Source organism: Talpa occidentalis, unplaced genomic scaffold (genome assembly GCF_014898055.3).
Source record: "Talpa occidentalis isolate TD23 unplaced genomic scaffold, MPIMG_talOcc4v2.1, whole genome shotgun sequence".
In the NCBI taxonomy this organism is placed as follows: domain Eukaryota; kingdom Metazoa; phylum Chordata; class Mammalia; order Eulipotyphla; family Talpidae; genus Talpa; species Talpa occidentalis.
Window position 1 is genome coordinate 139,644,044 of NW_026555331.1, and position 20,962 is coordinate 139,665,005.

Consider the following 20,962-nt stretch of genomic DNA (forward strand, 5'->3'; position numbering starts at 1 on the left):
TGAGACGTGTGTTGATGTGGAGGCAAAATGAGTTTCTCCACAAACTTAAAATTTCTTCCCTTTGACAATACTGCCACAGGTACATGGGACGGGGCAGGGTTGAGAGTTCCACTCTGAATATGTAAAATTTAGGGTGTGACCCGAGACTGATCCCCCTCCTCGGGCCACATGGCACCCCGGCTTCCTGCTGTAGATGCCAGGCAGGCCCTGCACAGCAGGTAAGTCACTCATCTCTAGCTTGTGTGTCCAGAGACGCTGCCAGCTCAGTTGCTTTAGCCCCGCTCCCCTCAGGCCTGTGGCGAACACCCCAATCTGTTAGTGAGAGCAGTTCAACTGTCTAATTACCCAGCCCAGCCCAGCCAGCAGCCTCTCCAGTCTACTGCTTGCCAACCAAACCAGCTCCCGACTCTGCCTCCCCAGCACAGGCCCCTCCTACCCTGCCACTTCTCGCTCCAACACCCCGTGGGCTTGCTTGTTCAATTTGCTCAAGCACTTGACCTGAACCCCTGCAATTCTCTGCTTTTCCAAAAGCTCCATCCCTCCAAAAAGAGGGGTGGCAGCCAGTTGGGTCTAAGCACAAAAGATTCACCATCAATACCTTGAAGCTTGGAAAGGCTCCATCGCATGTCAGGCTTTCACTGGAACCAAGGGGGTGGGAGGGAGCTGCGGAGAGAGAAGGGAAAGGGAGCGTCATCCAAACCTGTCCGTGCTCCCTCTGGGTCTAGTTGGTGAGGACAAGAAAGACACGTGGCTTTTGTTATAGTTTCTGTGTCTTAGAATAGTCACGTGGAAGATGTGGGGTCGCAGACCTGAGCTCAAGGCCCAGCTTTATGGCTACTAAGCGTGGGTTTGCCCCGGGGCCAGCGGATGATTGCATGCCAGTGGCCTGGGGATAAAGAATTCCATTTCCCAGAGCTGCTGTGAGGGGTCAGTAAGGTGACAAGCGTGAAAGTGTCCTGTGAGCCGTAAGTACCAGACCCTGTCCCTAGGTACGTCATGTCTACTTCTCTCTCATTCAGACATTTGTCGAGTATTTGCCATGTGTCAGGCACTGTCTTTTGCATCGGAGTGTTTATCCAAAAGTAAACACCATCACCCTGGCTCTGATGGGGCCAACGTGAGTCAGGGAAGACAGCGAAAAACAGCAAGTTAGAAGCTAGTCTGATGCACACACAAAGGCATAAATTAGCAAAGGGTGCTACGGTAGGAGGCAGGGCACTGTCCCCGTCTTGAGCAATCAGGGAGGACTGCATGGAGGAGGCTTCATCTAAAGGAAACAGTGGTGGTTGTCTAGGAAGAAAGGGAAGGAAAGAGCTTCCAGACAGAGGGCATGCAAGACCAGCTTCCTTTGGCTGGTCTGGAGACTGTGGATGAAGGGTAAGGATGAAGAGAACGCCAGGAGTGGAGACCCAAGCATGAGGGCCTCTTTGCCAGGTGAATGGAAAACCAACTTTCCAGACTGATGAGTTACACAGCCAACCAAGAGACAATAATACCACAAGACAACTTGTTTCTGGGGTCTGAACTGACCAGAAGGCACAACATGAATGAACTTCTATTCATTCCCAAAAATACAGGAAAGGTGATTCCCTCCTGGGTCACGCCAGGTGGTTTTCCTGGTCACTGGGATAACTGCTTTGTTAATTACCTGCTGGACATACTTCCTTCGGGCCACCAGCACATCTGCTGGACTCGGGGAGAGGGGTTGTGGCAGATACCCCATTACCAGCAACCTGCAACCAGGAGATCAGGGCAAGACACGGCGCAAAAGTGCTAGCTCCAAGGCAGCGGTCACTGCCCCTACCACGCTAACTCACCACAAAAGGTAATAACTGACTAAACAAAGTCAAGAGGCTGCAGAGGATAAACAAATGAGTCATTTGTGAAAACTGAATAGGATCCCGACGCCCGGCTCGGGCCGAGGGGCAGACTGCTGTGGTCTGAATCCTGGCCCCTCCTTCCACGGGCTTTGTCATCTGGGGGGAAACGACTTAACTTCTCCAAGTCTTCGCTTTCTATCTGTAAAATGGGTACAGGAGGATGGCTTATGAAAACAGATCAAATCAAATAAATCCCAGGTGCTGTGGCTGGCCGTTGGGGCTCAGCTAACTGGGATGCTGCTGTAGCCTCTTACGCCTATGCTGTTCAGGCTTACGTGAACAAAAAACTGGAGACCCAAACAAAGATGCCTGTTAGTCGTGACCTCACGCACCGAGGTCACAGGAAGTATACCACAGTGACCTGGAGTTCTGGGTGGGTCAGGACTGGGACGTGTTAGGTCACAGCTTGCTGGCATGTCCTCAGGCTGGGTGGTGGTGGTGCCAGGCTCGTCCCAGACCCAGACGGCTCTCGGTTCAGAAATGTCCTCCTGCATGCACCCGTGACCATCTAGAACTCCCGTCTGCTGTCGCTTGTCTGCTTGCTTTTTAAATCCTGGAGTTCAGCCCCATAGTGCCTTTCACAAAGGTATCTTCAAAGTGAAGGAGGGACCTCCAGTCTCTCTTATTTCCCCTACGAGCCTGTTACATAACACCCTTGCCTGCGACTACACCCAGGCTTTCTGTTTTAATTTAAATTCACTTTTCAGGCTGTTCTATTTGTGGCATGCTGCCATCTTTGGAGACACGAGTTCCATGCAGGGAGGGCCCTGTTCACAGGGTGGCTTCATTCGCAGCCCATCCTCAGGGCCCCCACGGCAGCAGGGCAAGACCAGGTAACCACCCTCACTCCAGAGCACTCATGATCTGCCAGTCTTATTTCCTGCAGGTCTAGCCAGACAGTTAACTTTTTTTTTTAAAGATTTATTTATTTATGCATACAAGAGCTGGGGTACAGGCCAGAGGGGTGTGTGGGTGGGGGTGGTGAGAGGATTCACCACAGACAGAGTGGGGAACAGAACAGGTAGACTGACCGAAGCACACTGCTGAGGGGAGCAGCGGGCGAGTCAGGAGAGGTCTGCCACGCCATGTGGGTAGCTCCCTGGCAGGCCGGGGATCCAACTGGTGCTGTAGAGGCTGCAGACAGCTTCATAGGCTGCGTCATAACCCCTTGCGCCACCAGGGAGGCCCCAGACAGTTAGCTTTTAAGCTGGCTGTGCACATATACACAGCACGGAGATGGCTGATGGGGAGAAGAGAGTCTTAATTCTTACATTAGTGTTCTTTATATTTTAACAGCAAGGGAAATAACAGGCTAGAGTGGTGCTTTGTAACTACCCTCCCTTGCTCCTGGCAAATTAATAAAAGCCAAATAAAGCAATAGTTTAGTGTTTGTCTATCTGTATAGTGAAGAAGCCCTGGCTGGGAGGGAGAGCCAGGGTGGGGGGCACCTGTGGGTCACTTCCCAGGGCGTGTGTGATGGTGTCAGGGGTGCTGGAGTAAGGATGGGGGTGCTGCGTTTTCAAAGGCGGGGCAACAGGAAGCAGCACAGCGGGTTTGGGAGGCAACAAGCTGACTCTGGCTGGAACATGAAAGTGAGGGGACAGTGGCAGGAGAAAAACATTCTGGTTTATTTAAGTTGTTTTTTTTTTTTCCCTAAAAATCATTCAAGCAAATGTGATGCCTCTCTTGAATGGTGGTGTTACTTTTGAATGTTGCTATCAATTTAGGTCAGGTTAGAATTTTTTTCAGCATAGTTATCTTAAATTTCAAAGCACTGGCTGCCTGGACCTCTAAAGCCCTGCAAGCATCACTCACTGTGCGCAGAGGATTTAGAGCAAAGGTGACGGGACCAAGGAGTGAGTCTCCCGGAGGTCCAGGCGGGACTGCCCAGCAAGCAGCAAGTCAGCTAACAGCTTCCTGTGAGTAAGGCTGCCGCCCGCCGCCAGCTCAGGAATTCAGGAATGCCCGCTCTGCCTCTCCCGGCGCTGACAGCTTTAGCTGCAGCCCATGCAGTCTGCTGAACTTCCCCAGTGGTGAGAAAACCCCGAGAAGTCTCATTCAGAGAAGCTGAAACATAAAATTGTCTTCCCTGATTTCTGAGAAAGGGGTGGGCCCTGAGCTACATTCAATGCTCTAGATTAAAACAACAGACTTGGATAAAGATACTTCTACCTAATGTAATGAAATCGACTTAGTTTACAGACAGGAAGCTGAGGCGCAGGGCAGAGGGGGACAAACAGTACGAAAATTAAACCACAGTTGGTTTCTCGGGGTGACTGGAAACCAGACTTTGAATGCAGGCTGGGTGTTTTCCAATTGACAGGAGGGAGGCTCTGCCATCTCTGAGCTGGGATGCTATGGGTGGGTGCTTGAAGACTCATGGGGACTTAGGGTGCTTACCATGCGGGTGGGAAAGAGGTGAGTCAGCTCCTTGATCTGAGGTTTGCTCAGCCTGAACTAAGGTTGCGTTGATTTAAGGTTTGTTCTCCCCATGAACTAAACATCAGGAGGGCGGCCTGGGCTGACAGGGGGCCCTGGGGTCAGCTGCCCTTTAGGGTCCTGGAAGACAGGAGGTGGCCACTCTGGAAAGGTATCCGAGCTGGCGGAAGTCTCCCCACAAAGCCAACTCTGGTCAGGGCAGCCTCCCTGCTGGCTCTGCTGAGCCTGCTCAGCTCAGCATCCATGGTGGGCCCTTTCTATGCCTTTCTTAAATGCCTCTTCAGTTCCAGCCAAAACAACAGTTAGCAGAGTTCTGCACCAGAGGCCGAAGCACTCAGGAGGTTGTTATGTCCGAAAAGTCAATTTAGCTTACAGAAATAATCACCATAACCCTTAAAAACCAAACCATGTTCATAAAACAAGATGGCCAGAACTTATTTTGGAAAGCAGATCCTCTTGGTACTTATTGTGAGGTTCACGATCTTACTGAAGGTATAAGAGACCAAGACTTTCTTGAGAACCAAACCTACGACTTAGAGAAAAGACAGAATGAGAAGATGCCTTTGATATTCCACTTCTGAATTCAAATCATAATTCAAATTATGATTTGGAAGGTTTAAAAATGGTCACACGAATAAAGAGATGATGAAGGAAAAAGAGGTACAATGTTAATTGCAGAATCTAGCTGGTATCTCTGTGGGCTTCACTGCAAAATTCTTTTCAATTTTGCTATATCCTTGCCATTTTTTAATAGTAAAATGTTATAAAAGTTTATAGCATATTCTCCACTCAGGTGTTATTATCTAAAAAGATTCATGGACTCCTACAGTTAAGACAGAACAGTAAAAATTCTTGAAATATAAAATAAAGGAAGCTCCCAAAATTAACTGGGGAAAGAGAGAATGAAATGTCCAATGCTGGGAATTACTAAAGATACACTTGGATCTTTTTCTCACACTTGATTTCCAATTTGGTGTGCTTTATATGAAAATGAAATGATTTAAAAAAGTAGATGAATACTTTCTAACTTCTGGGTATAAAGGAATTCCTAAACCCAAGGTAACAGAAGTCACAGAAATCATTTATTTTACTGAATAAAATGTAAAGATCCTGTATCTTAAAAAGATCACAAGCAAAATTAAAAATCAAAGAACCCGGAATACTGCCCTAACTATCTCTCACACACACACTCCCTCATATAAATTACAGAAGCACCCCTACAGGAAAGGTGATAATGGACATTAACAGAACATTGACAAAAAGAAGCAAGCAATTAATAAACACATGAAAAAACTGAACGTCACAGGAAGCAATTAAAAAATGCCTGGCACAGAGCAGGTATTCACTGAATAGATTTTGAATAATTGAACCCCAAATAACATTTTTATCCTAAGATTTTTTTTTACAAAGATAATACTCAGTGCTGTTGCAGACATGGAGAGAGGCAGGTACTTCCTGCAGTGCTTGCAGGTGCATCACTTGGTACAAATTTTTTAGAAAACAATTGGGCAAAGATTGTCAAGAATCTTTTAAAAATTAAGCTTTGACTCAGTAAGTTAACTGCAAGGAATCGATCCTAAGGAAACCACTAAGATTTCCAAGATTCACACTTTTAAAAGAATAATTATTGTAATGTGGAAATGGCTTTGAACAAGTGGAAGCAAACTAACCAACAACTCCCCAAATGGAGAAGAGGCTGCACCATTCAGATGTTTTTAAGGCATTTTTAAGCACATGTAGAAAATGCTTGTTTAACACGTGGGCCCTAAGAGTGACAACATAGAATGACATTGATGTGACAAACTGTGTGTGTGTGTGCGCGCGTGTGTGTGCGCACGCGCATACACACATGCTAGTTAACCTGGAAGGACATATACACCAATATGAACTGAGCTTTTGGGGGTGGTAAATTTCTCTCCTACATTTTAAGAGAAATGCTATTGAAGACAGAAATACATCCTATATAAACAACGGAAGAGCGATCCACTGCTTTAGAAACAGGTCTGCAGACCAGTCAAGATCACCTCCAGGTAGTGACCTCTCTGACCCTGATTCCCAGCTCCCCATTCCCATCAAGCACATTCCCAGTCTCCAGATCTTGGTCTGCAAGCACATCCAAATGCCGCCTCATCTTCGCCTCAAACCTGTTTTTCCTCTCGTACTTCATTTTGTGGTGATAAACTAAGCCACTGTCCTTATTTCACCTTTTCCTTTTCTTGACCTCGCTGAAGTCTCTTGACCCTACTGCCATTGGGGTCCTCCTCATTTTCCCCTTGGATGACCAGAGCAGCTTTCTATGCGGTCTCCTTGCCTTGCCTGACCCCCTACCCTTCCCCACAGCCATCCCCTAACAACTCATTCTCTTCCCTGCAGCCTGTGGGATCTTCCTCAAGGATCTGGCCATGCTTCCCTCCGAGCGGGAAAGCTCTGGGCACATGTCATGGTGTGTTAGGCCTTGGCGATCACTGACTCGGCTGGCTCCATCTTCTCCCTTCCTTTCCCCACACCCACCCTCCAGACTGTGCGGACGATGATTCTGCTGCCTGAACCCCTCACCCCAATGCTTGCCTCCCTTGTCTAGCTAACTCCTCAGAGGCTGCCCCGCAAGAGTGACCACCTCCATGAGAACGCCTCCTGGGTGGTGGCTGAGTCCCAAGGTCCCCAACACTCTGTTCATGCACCGTAGCTCGTCAGACTTTGTGAATCTTTGAATCTCTGCCTCCATTACTGCTAACAAAGCTTAGATCCTCAGCAATTGTTGAATGAATTAAGAAATGTTTCCACCACCAACAGAGTTACCTACTCTCATCTTGAAAGAGCTCAACTAAAGATTCATGACTTCCCTTGTTTAGATACTCATCTAATTTTATCATCTTGGCAATCCAGAGCCCTTCTTATCTATTAATCAGCCAACAAATTTATTTATTATATACACCTTACGTTCTGATGATCTCTCTTTGGTTTTATTTGAATCTACTTAATCCTGCTGAGCCTATAACAGTAGAGGTATGAACATTCCTATACAGGACAATCATTTAAAGTGCTGTAATTTACTGAATGAAAGCAGGTAGTGTGTTAGGCTCAGGAATATAAACATAAATCAGATGGTTACTACTTAAAGACCATTAGCAAGAAATCCTTTAGTCTTTTTTGGATTAAAGCACTCAACTACTTATCTTTTGCTAGAAGAGTGTATAACTTCAGTTGCTGATCTGCTCAATTACTCAAAATCTTTTTTCAACTGTGACTCAAATTGGACACAATGATGAATCTGACTAATGTATGTCTTGCTTTCTTCTCCTTTTGTCATATTCCTTTTAATACGCCCAAGAATCATGTCTACTTTTTTCCACACATTCTTACAGTATCGACTCAAATTTAATTGAAAGGCAATAAAAGCTACACTTTTTTTTAAAAGGTGGTTTGCTTGCTTGGTAGTTAACTAAACTATCTTACATCTAGACCCACCACACTTTTTCTGCCAATGTAGAATCACTTTTCCAGTTTGTTACACCTGTTATAAATTATATTTCTGGAGTTCAGATGATTTGCAGCCCTATCTAATTTGGTAACACACACAATGGAAAAGGGAAAAGAAAGAAAAAGATACATGCATGCATTCTATATGAGGAAAAGTCTCCCCAATTGCTTAAGATGGAGTCTTTATGTCTCTACTGGAACTCAGAACGTACTTTACAAATACCCCTGGTTAAATGTGTAGGGATTCTGAGGTGTCTGTCTGGAGGTTCTGATAATATTAGCCATTCTCTTTATTTACTCACTATTAGTCACATGTTTCTTCCACCTTTCCTTCACTTTCTCCCCCCTCCAACCTACGAACCAGAGAATGACTTTTTTTTTGACTTGGAGACATCTTCCTTTAAATCACAGTGTCTCCCAGGAATCTCAAGGATGGCAGAGTCACATGGGAGCTTGCCTAGTCCAGTGTCCTGTATCCGGGGACACAGACAAGCTTCACTGGGACTGTGGGTGCCCCCAAAATGCAGGCAAGTATTTGTGTGTGAGTGTGGTAAGGAATTCATGGCTTCCAACATAATCTAAAAGAGCCTAACACCCTGAAAAGTCAGAAAACACCAATGCTGAGGCATTCAGTTGTAGAGCAATAAACTTCATAAAGAGCTGATTCAACTATTTAGCCATCTCCAAAGAAAATGAGAAAATCTATAATCACATTAAGCATCTTCTGCATTAATGAATCACATGATTTGAGGGTGTGATTTGGGAACTCTAGCACATATGAGATTATACAGAGGAAATAATGTAACCCTTTAAACATCAATCAACTATTTCAGATACCTCAGTTTGTACTTTTAACCAGGTCCACTGTACAATCTTTGTCCCCTTTGTGCTTATTTGATAACAGTGGTTTAAAACCAAACCATTATGAATCGAAAGTTTCTCTGCACATAAATATTCTATTAGCCAAAATCATACACCTTTTATTAACCATTAGTATTTCTATTATTTTTGCTAGCTCATACTGTTATCTTCCATAGTTCTGTTAAATCGCATAGCCAAAAAGTCATTTAATACAAAGATGTCCAAATCAAAACTGCCTTTCAGGTCACTACACTACAAAAATGTCTCAACCTCTATGGTTAACTCTTAACATTCACCGCTGTCTATAGGGCAGTGATCTGTTCTAACTATCATCTCGCTCAGAGCAGTTTCTGCAGGCAAGTATAAAATGTAGCATAAACGCATCAGGGGAAAAATGATCTTGAAAGTATTTCCTTTTGTCTTTTTCTAAATGCCACTGAGATACTTAGAAGCAAGAATTAGTTGGCAACGAATCAGCCAGTCACGCACACTCACCACTGCCCAGCCACACAAAGGGCTCCACGGAGCTCGGCCTGTCCTGGGAGCCGGGGCTGGCGTCTCCGGGGAGGACGCATGTAGGACCAGCCAGTGGCGGAGGTGCCTTTCCCAGCTCATCTCATTTGCAGACACACAGATCTGGAATCCTCCAGGACTCACAGTGCAAACCACACTAGGTTGTTTTCCCAATTCCTATGAAATGAGTCAGGAGGTCAAACAATTGATCCACTCCAGAGAAAGAACAGTTCCTTAAACCGCACTCGCTGCTTCCAGTAACTAGTCCTCTCTTTGCCCCCTGGATGAAAGCGCTGCCAGTCAGGGGCAAACCTGACGAGACACATCACAGGTAGTGCCGGAGTAGTGTGCAGTGCTGAGCGTTTAGGAAAAACAAATCCTGCTAGGAGTAACACGTGGATGAAGTGTCTTCATTTAAAAAAAGAGCTGGCACAACTTTCTCTGTTGAGACCACCTCAGTCAGTCATTTCTTTCACATAAGAGGCAGAACATGCTTAAAATAAATACAGCAGAGCAGTAACTGTATCTCTAAAGCCCTCACAAACGCTTCCTTCTGTGAAACATGCTTTCCTCCTCCAAAGGCCTAGTATATTCAAAAGATACAGTGATTATTCCATCAATCCATGTCCTTAAAAAGTCTTCACAGCTTCTGCAGTTCCAACAATTAAATCACACAAAGCAGGGGTCCGTGAGAGCTGGCCAGCAGTCCTCAGAAGCCACCACAGAGGGATGAACACCGGCTTATAAGTGTTGGGGGGATCTACCACCTACTCACCGCACAAACAGTTCTTGTAGGTCGCGATGGTCTGTTCGGGAAACCACCAGCTACTGGCAACGGATCCGTCATTCCCAGAACTCACATCCAGGGAAACACATGGACACGCGAGTCTAAAGAGAATCCAGATCTTCTGTGACAGTTCTTCGGTAGAGAATGGAAAACTTTTGCTTTCTGTATTGAGAGTACTTTCTTTTTAAAGAGAAGGTTTCGTTTTGATCTTGAGAAATTCTGTCTGATAAAACCACCAACTGAAAACCTGCCATTATAAACGAGGGATTTCACAACGCTCATTCCAAAAAAACTGTGGCTATTCATTTCTGGAAGTGATTCACTGCAAAAGAATCGTGGTTGGGGGTGGAGGGAGCGTTAATTTTTAGAAGACAGCCTGCCCTCTGCGGGGCGAGCAGAAACCTCAGGCTGGCAGCCACGTGCCTCACTGACCCCATCATAGCCCCCTGAATCAGCGGCCCTCGGGATGACTCGCAGTGACCAATTTCCTCTTCTCCTCCTTCGGTATACAAAAACCCTTTGGTCTCTACACCCTGAAGTTAATCCTCGGCTCTGGCGCAAACGTTCAAATAAATCTGGGAGGGCTGCAGCCGCATTCTCCACCTGTCAACGCTCCCTTGCTGGCCAGTAACCAGCATGTGGACACTCACTTCCTGTGAGTATTTCTAAAAGAGCTTATGATATTTCCTTTGGGGGAGAAAAAGTAGGAAGGAAAGCTACACAGGGAAGAGAAGTAACTCTAACAAGCACAGCTAAAAGCATTCAATGTGATCACTGTTTACCAGCCACGCCTAATTTTAATTTGGTTTCTCAACCCCTGTGTAATTAAGACAGCTAAGAGAGAACAGCATCAAGAGAAAGGAAGGGGGGAAAAAAAAAAGACATTTCACAAATGCTTAGGCCTTCAGTGCGCGTGACCAGAAAAGTAATTTTTAAGATTCAAGTGAACCAATCTGAAGCTGGCTAGAGCATTAACCCTTCAAAGAAAAAGTTATTTTTGTTGATCTCCAAAATTTTAAATATGGAATCACCTCTGTGCTGTGGAAGAGACAGCCTCTTAGGCCATCCCTGGGGCTGTGAGAAGAAAGTTTTTCAAATCTGTCAATGGGGGGTGTGGGGTGGGCAGAAAAACCCTCACGTGAGACCCGCCCCACTAGCGGAGTGGCTGGGGCTTTCACACCAGTGCACCGTGAGGGGCTGACACGTGACCTGGTATGTTCTGGCTTGAGCCAAGCCTGATCACTTCTGTGAGAGAAGAGCAGAATAGCTTTGACAAGTGGACAAAATGATTAAGAAAAACTGCTTTTCTCCACCTTCAAGAGTATTAACTGTGACAGCTCATTTTCTATGGAGACTAGTAGATATTTTGCTTAAAAAAAAAAAAAAGATGCAAAAAAAGTCTGTTGTTTATTTTCAGGCTATTAACATGTTCCCATTTTGGGTGCGGCTGGGGGAGGGGGCGCTCACTTAGCAGGGAGGAGCCAAATACTTATTTCCTCCTAATGAGAACAAAGAAAAACAACAAATAAAACAAATGACACAAGCACCGCTATTACACAGCCCTTACATTTTAAAGGTGGTAACACTTTGCCACTTCAATCCCTACCCCCGAATTTATTTTGGAACACCCTAGGTGAACATGAAAAATACACATAAAAAAACTCATAAAATATGTTTTCGTAATATTTGCCAAACTGGCCTATTAAGAAGAGGGTGGAAGCCATCTGCATGATAGGACTATAACCTTCCAGCAGAGGAGGAATAAGAACAGTACAGATAACTGGCGCTAAGAACTTAAAGTAGCTTCACTGCACATTAGTCACCCCCCCTCCCCATGGCTCCCACGACCTATGACCCTCCTCAATGGGAAGAGGGACATTCCACAGACTGTGGAAAGAACAAGAACACTTTACAAGGAGAGCGATTTCAAATACTGAGAATTTTTGAAAATCCTACCGATAGCGAGGAATTTGGTGAGAAAAAAGGCAATGACGAGAGATCTGAAAACCACTCAAATACTAGAATTTCCTCACTTACTGAAAAGGAAGCTTCCCTCTTCCGCTGTGTCATGTCAGTATGTACACACACACGCACACACACACACGCACACGCACACAGACTCTCGGAAGCGCTGAAAGCTCCTGTGTAGTTAAGTGTCCATTTCAGACCACGCTTGACAGGAAGTCCCCATTGGTCCTGGGTCGCCAGTCCAGGGGCTTTAAAAAGAGAAAGGGAAAGTGGGGCAAAACAGAACCAAGATCATGAAACACATGGTGGGGGTGGGGGCCTACAGAACATGACCCCCACAGATGCAGCCACTGCCCTCAGGAGGCTACTGCCTCAAGCAGCCCCTACGAGGGCTTATTTCTAAGGCTGGATACTTAGAAGGTGAATAAACCATGGAGACTAACTCGGTCTTGCTGGGACTTGCCATGTTGTGGACATCACCCAAGTCCACATTGATAGAATCAGTTCTTCTCCTCCCCAGCAAAATAAAACCCCGAGACATGTTCTCCATGTTCAGGTCAGGCTCGAGGTTTTTGTTTTTGTTTTTTTTTAAAGGAAGGAAAAGTGCACGCCTCCGTGGCAGTTCATAGTCAGGAGGGACAGTGGCTCCCAGGGAGTGGCACCAAGCCACAGGCAGCCAGAGGTCTGGTGTTCTAGTGCTAGCTGTCCCTTCGGCTATGATTTGCTTCAGTTTAGGTCACCCATCCAACCCCTTGAAGTCAGGTGAGTCATCCGTGATAACAGCAAACTGACATAAAGAGCTGCCCACGGTACCAGAGCCTTGGGCATATCTGCCCATTTAATCCTCACACAGCCTTACAACAGAGTTCCATTATTATCTCCATCCCAGAGATAAGAAAACCAAGGCCCATGGAGTTCAAGCACTTGCCCAGGGCCCCACAATCAAGTGGTGAAACCAGGATCCAAAGCCAGTGAGCCTGACCTGACCACTCTGCTCCAGCCCCTACCATCAGCACACCTTCTGGTCACACCAGGCAGGGGAGCAAACTAAGTAGCACAGCACTTATGAAACCACCTTGGAAACTGAAAAACACCCTGAAAACTTAAAAACCAAAAAACAAAAACAAAAGCTTGAGAACACCACAGTGGCAGATTTTTAATTATGTCATATGCAAACATATCCTCTGCAGAAGTCAACGAAAATTCAGGACAGATCAGTACTGGGGACTCTACCTCATTAGAGTCCTAAGAGAATAGGTTGGTATAAAAGTCTGTACAATCTGAGGGTGTAGAGACAATGTTTCAACCATTGAAGTTAAGTGGGGCTCAAGGTCCAAAGAGTTCAAGTTTGAACCTTCAAGGCAATGCTGTGTGACCACATCACAGTCCCTGGGGCTGAAGTCTCCTGAGAAACACTTCTCAGGGATTGTATTTCGGCCATTAGGTATAGAATCACTCAGGAGATAGATGTACACATAATCCTAATTCTTGGTAAGGAGAGTCAGTTCATTTTTATGCTCCCTAGACGTTTCCTGGGTTTTAAGAAAAGATGAGAATAGAAGAACTTTCCTTCCCAGTATTATTATTACTACCTGCGCATGCTATTTATTCTTAAATTTGATCTTCTTATTTTCAGACAGAATCTTTTTAATGATTCCGTATCACACTGGGTCACACTGCAATGCTGAAAATGCCTATTCCTAAAACAAAAACATTTGTTGGCAGGTAAAGTTAAGAAAAAGAAATATGGCCACATTCTGATGTTATTTCCACTTACAGGAGCAACACTCTGGATAATTTACGTACGTTAAATTTATAACCTGGCACTTTTTCCCACTAAAGATTTATTTGGTGAGAAAAGCTACTTCCTGTACTGTAATCATAAAATCAAGTGTTATTTACTCTTGTCATAACAATTCATATACTTCCTGTCATAAAACCTGAACTTGGCTGGAATATTAAATAAAATATGCAAAAAAACTACAGGTCAGAAATGACTATATGGTTACATATTATTTTCAGTTCATATTCCAATCTAAGAAAAAAGGAAAAGCCATCCCTTCTTGGAAAAACCAGTTTTATGCTTTATCATCTTGGGTGACTAATCCCACATATGCCCATAGAATGAATTTCAGGGGTCAAAAGAGCTTTCTTTATTTACCGAGATCAATTGATAGTTTAATGGGCCCTCTCAGGGTGCCTCCCAAGGGTTCTGTGTGTGCGCTGGGTTGCAATGGGCTTGCAGTGTTCATTGTCTGGAGTTAAAAATGGTGACTATTCAAGAGCTTACGTGGGGTGGACGTGCACATTATAAGCACACATGCACATTTCCCCTAGATGCCTGCATACTTCAAAAAGAAAACAAGCTTCTAAATGCCCAGGCTCCCTTGTGTCTGGTGGGAAAAGCTGAGCCAGTGTACACATACAATGATAGAAGAAAGTGTGCGTGAACAGATTTGTTTACTAAACAGGGCCCGGCAAAGTCTGTCTCTCAGTGCCACAGCAGGATCCATGCAGCAAAACAAACACACACACAGGAAAATTTATGGGAACAGCTCTTCTTTCTGATGAAGGTATAACAGCTTATGATTATAAGTGAGCAGTTAAGTTACAATACAACAAGGTAGCTGCCTCTTGAATTGGGAACATGCCACAAAGACCAGCTGAAACACACACATACATATAGAGTATCGACACATAGGGTGATGGTTTAAAATCTCTTCCTCCTTTGGCAGTACAGTCTCAAATTTATTTCTTGAGTTTCTTCTACCTTTAAACACTACATCTTTAAAGTATTTCCAACTGGACAGGGCGGTCCCTTTAAGCTCATCAGGACAGAACAAAACCAATAAAGTCTGGCTTATTTCAGTTCAGCCAACTGCATGGCCAGTGACTAGATTTGACAAGTTTGGATCCCTGACACCCTCTTCTGAGGAAAGCAGAGCCATTGATCCCAAGCCCAATCACACTGCCTCCGACCCCTCCTTCCACTGCCACTTCAATAAGCAAGAGGGGACCTTTATCCCCTTGCTCTTGGACCAGTCCAGCAGCCTTTTTAATTGGCTCACTTGCCACTTTGTGCTGGAAAAGCACAGCAAAGGGCAGGAAGAACATCTACATGGGTTGGTTCTGCCAGACACAAACCACATGATCCCAAGAGAGCCCAGCAATCTCCTTGGGCCTCCGTGTTCTCATCCGCAGCACTGAGAAAATGGCTGCCAAGCTATACCACCTGATCTGTGACCGTCACCAATTAAAACCTTCTGAAAGGTAGCGTCCTCGTGTCACTGCACCCCTTAAACTCTTCAGTGACTTTGCTATGCCTAGAGGATAAGATGTAAGTTCTTCAGCCTGAATTAAGTGTGAAAGTCTCATGAAATATTAAGGAAAATACAATACTATAGCTTTGGGTTACTTTCTTGAACTGTATGCACATATGTTGTCCTGGAGTTTTATGTATGTGGGTTCTGAGCCCCACAACAACTCTGTCAGGTTCCTTTTATTACTTCACATTGTAGATGAAGAACATGAGGTTTTGTGAGTAACTCAATCCAGATTACATAACCCAGTTAAGGGCCAGGCATGGTATACACATCTACATGTGGTTGACTGTAATGCTCACAAAGCCCTACTGAGTGCTCCAAATGTGGCATAATATGGGGGGGGGGTCCCTAATTATTCTGAGTAATCATTTTCTGCATCCCTGTCATTCTCAGGCTGCATAAGGAAGCACAGGTCATAACACAAAAAGGGACAAATAAAATGATCACTTAATGCTTAGCCCTCATGATCATCAGCAACTGTATCTGTTCACTTTCTTGGTAGGTTAGTATCAGAGAATAAAATACAAATACAAGGCAGCTCATGTGTAATGTGAAACGGCGGGATTTCATAAAAGTAACGCTGGGTAAACTGCTTGAGTCACTCACAGTCACTGACAAATATGGATCAAAGCGAGTTTGAACAGTTAACAACTGAGGAAGAGACATCAACAGAGAGGACCCTATGAGAGATGGACTCTTCCAGAGAACGCACGTACATCAAAAGATTAAGGGAGTCTATTGGAGAAATGTGAATCCATGTACAAAAACCACCCTCTTTATGAATCCGACACTGCAGTCATTTATTTTTTGTTCTAAGAAACACCGCTGCATCTCATCTCAAATTTCTGTTCTATAATATAAAACAAACTTAGATTCTACTCTATTTTTCACTTCTCAAGATCAGTTCCAGGAACATCTTTTAAAAATTTTTAACTATTTTAAATATTTGGTTCAATTTTAAGCTCACTCTCTTAAAGCAGTAGCTTTCTGGCACTAGTTATCTACAGGTAATATGAATGTTCTGAAAAATAACAGAAAAAAAGAAGGATTACTGGGGTGCAGAGAGCACCTCAACCTCTCCCTGCCCCACCCAGAGGACTAATTCTCCAGTCCACAATGGAAAGTAACGATCCAGTCTTCCTCTCATTTCAACATCCCCAGGATCACCGAGTCCAAAGCACCTATGAAGGAGCCCTGTTCATCAACAGCGTGCACCACTCCCCACTCTGGACCTATGTTGGCACAGATAAGGCACTCAGCTGGCCCCTGGGCAAGTCTGGTTGTCTAGGCAAAACGAGACTGCAATTTAGTAAACCCTCTGTGTCAATCCTGACTTCACATGATTCCTTACACCCATTCCATCTTATTCAGATTTCTCACTACCCCCGCCCCCAGAAGACAGAGAGTTGATAATCAGGAAAAACTGTGTCTAATAATCCCACTAAAAAGGCCTCATTATGTCAAGATCTTCCCTGACATAAAATGTATATGTATACTTGTGCATAACATTAAATGGTTTTGGTTTCTGCAAATATCCTTCAATCAAAGGTTCAGAGAAAGGCTATTTTGAGAAAGATTTAATGGGATTTGTAACACAAAACCTCAAATGCATATTTACTCTACCAAGCCAACCTTGGGATATGAAGTGTGGTGGTTGTGCTTTTCCTTGGGCTTATAATAATGTCCACCCCCAAGAATCTAATAAGATAGTTGTCTCCCATGCCAAAAAGAAAGTCGAGAAGGCATGCCTTTGGGAGACTGAATCTTCAGGCGGTCGAATTCTGAAGGTCAATTTTGGGGCGTTCACTGTAAGCGACCAGAACACAGTGGCCTTGCAGGGCTGGTGTTTGCTGTAGGAATCCTGGTTCATGCCTAAGGGGACAGCAGCTCTGTGGTAGGCTGGAACACCCTTTGAAAAGTGAAAGGTGCTACTCTTCATTAAGAAAAGCCCACAGCCTTTGGTCTACACAATACAGATGAAATTCTTCTTCATGCACATGCAAAGAGTATGCATGTTCAACAATGCACAGCACAAGAGCAGTATGGAAGTATATACCAGAGCCTTTCCAGAATTCAGAAATCGGAGAATGGGGTGAGCAGAAGTGGGATGGGCGGGATGAGGGGGCAGATAACAAACTTTGAACTCCTATCATTTCAAAAGAATGAACACACAGCACCAGTTTCCCTAAGAAGATTTTGCAGCACTGACCCCGAAGGCGGCCTAGTGATGCAGTTGAGTGCAGGTTCAGCAAGGTGTAAGGCTGTTCTCCCTCGCAGAGAGGGCTGAGCTGGGCCCGCATGCAGACAGAGCATGGCTGCTGCCCCATTTACAGCCCTCAGCAGCAGCGCTCGGAGCACAGGGTGGAATGCTTGTTTTGGAGCACATTCAGCGGACAGCCTTTGGTTTCCTCCATTTAACCAGGTCACCCAGGCATGGAATGCACAGCCTTGCCAGACAGAGAGCGTTTTGGATGCCTGAGAAACAACAGCTTGTCCAGGCTACTGATGCGAAGAGAGGCCACGGTTTCCTTTTTCTCTGCTTTGAATGGCAGCCTTGACGTCACAGCAGCGAAGAATCACTGCAGGGACAAATAACAAGCCCCAAGCCAAAAGCACCCTGCTCTGCTCTGTGCAGGGCCACTGGAGCCTAGTTCTGATAGCTTCTGTAGCTGCTGAAGAGTCAGCCTGAGCAGAGGTGAAGAATTGGCACTTAAATATAAAGGCAGTCCCTGGGCTGACAGAGGAGACCCCTGACTGGTGCCAATCATCTTCAAAAACCTTGGTAAACTACAGTTCCCAAATTAAACTTATTTCTGGAAGACTAGCCTCCTTTGGGGATGCTTGCAGTAATGGGGCTGACGGCTCAGACATCAGCCCTCTCCCCCTTCCTCATTCCCAAGCAGACTCTTTGACCAGGGGCTGGTGCTAAGTCCTGGGATGTCGCAGGGTAGATAGTCTTTGCAAGAGATTGGCCTTATTTTCTAGGATGCAAACAGCCTTTTAGGGATTTTATCATTTAAATCCAAGCAATTAACCATGCATGTCAGCACCCAACTGCAGGTGTTTGGACAAACAGGTGAAAACTGTTTGGAGGTTGGCAGGCTGAATTCACCATTACCCAAAATGGGTTGTCTGTGTAAGTCGTCAGAACAGTCTGAAAAGCATGATCTTTCGTGTTTCAACCTTCCATCAAAATAATAAATTATATTTAGCTATGTGAGTGTCAGAACATTTATTTCCATTATAAATGCTGCGCTATGACTAGATACACTGGGAAACGTGCAGTCGGGATCTGCAGGCATCACCCCACTACTCTCACGGAACAGGGAACCGCTTTCTCTCTGATGCCACGTGTTTGTCCTGAGCTCAGTCCTCTGCCTTGGGAGCACTAACAATGTGCACCCAACCCTAACCCCTGCCTACAGTGCTCAGGTGCACAGGGGCAGCTGAAGCTAGAAAACCAGGAGCTGCTGAAGCTGGAAAACCAGGAGCTGAAGGGTCATCACTGAGGGTGTGTGTGAGCGCATGGTGTGTGTGGTGTATGTGATGTGTAGGTGTGGGGTGTGTGTGATATGTGTGTGTGTTGAGCACAATATACAGTGGGCAGTGGAAGCACCTGCTCCTGTGACTTCTGTGCAAGAGCAAGACTTCCCAGATGCCAGACATCCTTTTCTTCATTGTGCACTCCCAAAGCACTTTTTCCCTTGGGTCATAGGGTCAATCTTTTATCATGAAAAGAATATGCTAGGAAGGTACAGATAGAAGGTTAAACTCTGGTCCAAACTCATTTAAGACCCCTACACCAGAACACACCCTCTCTTCCTCAGGTTGTCCTCGACAACCCACCTCCACTACAGGTATCTGAAATCTGTTTTGGAATCTGGTCTCTGGACTAAGAGGATTTTATCTAATAGATAACAAGTCCTGTGTCTTGTTCCTGCCGTTTTTTTTTTTTTAAAAAAAACAAACAAACAAACCACTAAGTGTGTTCAGTGATTAATTAAACAATGGAAAAGATACAACATTATTTTAAACTACATTTTTCCCAAATGGCAGTTGCACTCAAGAGGTGAAACTTACTGTAGTTCTACCCCTATTTTTATGAGGGATTTTATAATTTAAGGCTTATAGTTATTTAAACTTCCTCTGCACTGATTTTTTTTTAACTTAAAGTTTTTGAGAAGAAAAAGATAGGATTTCTCAAACTATTAAGTTTCTAAAAGGAAGAAGAAAAAAATCTTTTAATGTAAGGGATGAGACAATGAGAGGGGATATTGTTTTCTATCTGTATCTTGACTAGCATTTTTAATGTTCAAAAATTCTTGGTTATTAACCACAGTAAATAGTGATTCATTAAGAAGCAACTATTGAAAAGGCGATATTTAAAAGAGAAAAAATAAAACACGATGTGATTAAAACTCTACACACGACTTCACTTCAAGGCAAACACCGTGTCCATCTGGGTCTTTAGAAGGTGCCAAATATCACTGGATCTAGATCTCATTCATGTCATAAAGAAAGCACTATATTTAATTTGTTCACAAAAGACCTAGGAAGTTCTCCAGCCCCCCAGTCCACTTTGCTCATCCCCTTGGCTTCCCCCAGAGAGGCACTCGAGGTCATAAAGCCTGTACAGAGGGGCTCATCTGGCAGTCAGGTTATGGGCCATGCCTAGCCGCTCACTCTCTGTAACCACCTCAGGCATAGAAAGTGGCCAGAAAGTCACATGCACCGCAGGGAAAATGTCAGCACAGATTTTTCTGAGGGAAGAAAAGTCTAAAGGGGTCCCACAGTTTTGCAGCTTCAACAGTTTAACCTGCTGAACTGAACACAGCCCCAACCTGGTCTGTTCCCTAGCATTTGTGGCCACTTGAGAAATGTGAGATTTAGAAGTAATCTTTGCCCTCCCTTTTGAAAAATACATTCAAGTCCAGCTCTGATCTGAACACATTAAGACCCAGCCTGGAAATCCAGCTTTCCTCTTGCTGGAAACGTTCCGCTGTCTCGATCAATTTATCATAACGTGTTATTAGCTGAGTGTCTGTACGTCTAGCATTCTTCTGATGACAGTGACCATACATCGTATGCACAGAGTTTATCATTCTCACTTTACAACTTCCCTTCTGTGGGTGCTCACATCTTTTTCTTGCCTGACATGGCACGTCCACAAACAGGCAGCTAACCGCATGGCACCAGTCACACAGTGAGAGGCAGAGAGGGGCCAGTTCCAATATGGGTGCAGATGTCAGCTGGGCCTGCCTACATCACCCTTACCCCAGGAGTGTGACCTTGCCCTACATACCCTCCCAAGGCCACGAGCTACGATTCTGGGCAGAACACTGAGTGCCAGCTTTGTGAGTCCATGGCAGAGATTGGAATCCCTTCCACAAGCCCCACCAGGAACCAAGATCAATGATGTGTGGTCTGATCCCAGTGTAAAGGTGAATTTGTCATAGGCCCTGGGAGCAAACTGTGTTTTCGCTGGCTGGGGTTTGGCTTCCTTGCTTTAAAAAAGATTCTTAACATTTACTGCACTAATATTAAACACTTTCAAATTTCTGCCAGATCCCCTGGAGAAATATGGTTTATTAACACCAAACAAGTGTGGCACTTGAAAGGTAGGAGACCCAGAATTTAGCCCCTAGCCCGCTACTGACTCACTGGGTGTGGCTCCAGGCAAGTCACTCCAGCTGACATCATTTTCGACAGCA

The 20,962-nt window shown here is 44.9% G+C and overlaps 1 long non-coding RNA gene across 1 annotated transcript in view; it reads right to left on the bottom strand.

The window, feature by feature from the left end:
• Positions 1-328: 328 nt before the first annotated feature.
• LOC119247014 (uncharacterized) overlaps positions 329-20,962 on the bottom strand; it is a 157,168-nt gene continuing 136,534 nt past the window's right edge. The window contains exon 7 of the long non-coding RNA XR_008550858.1: positions 329-663. This is a non-coding gene — a long non-coding RNA (uncharacterized LOC119247014). The remainder of the gene's footprint in view (positions 664-20,962) is intronic.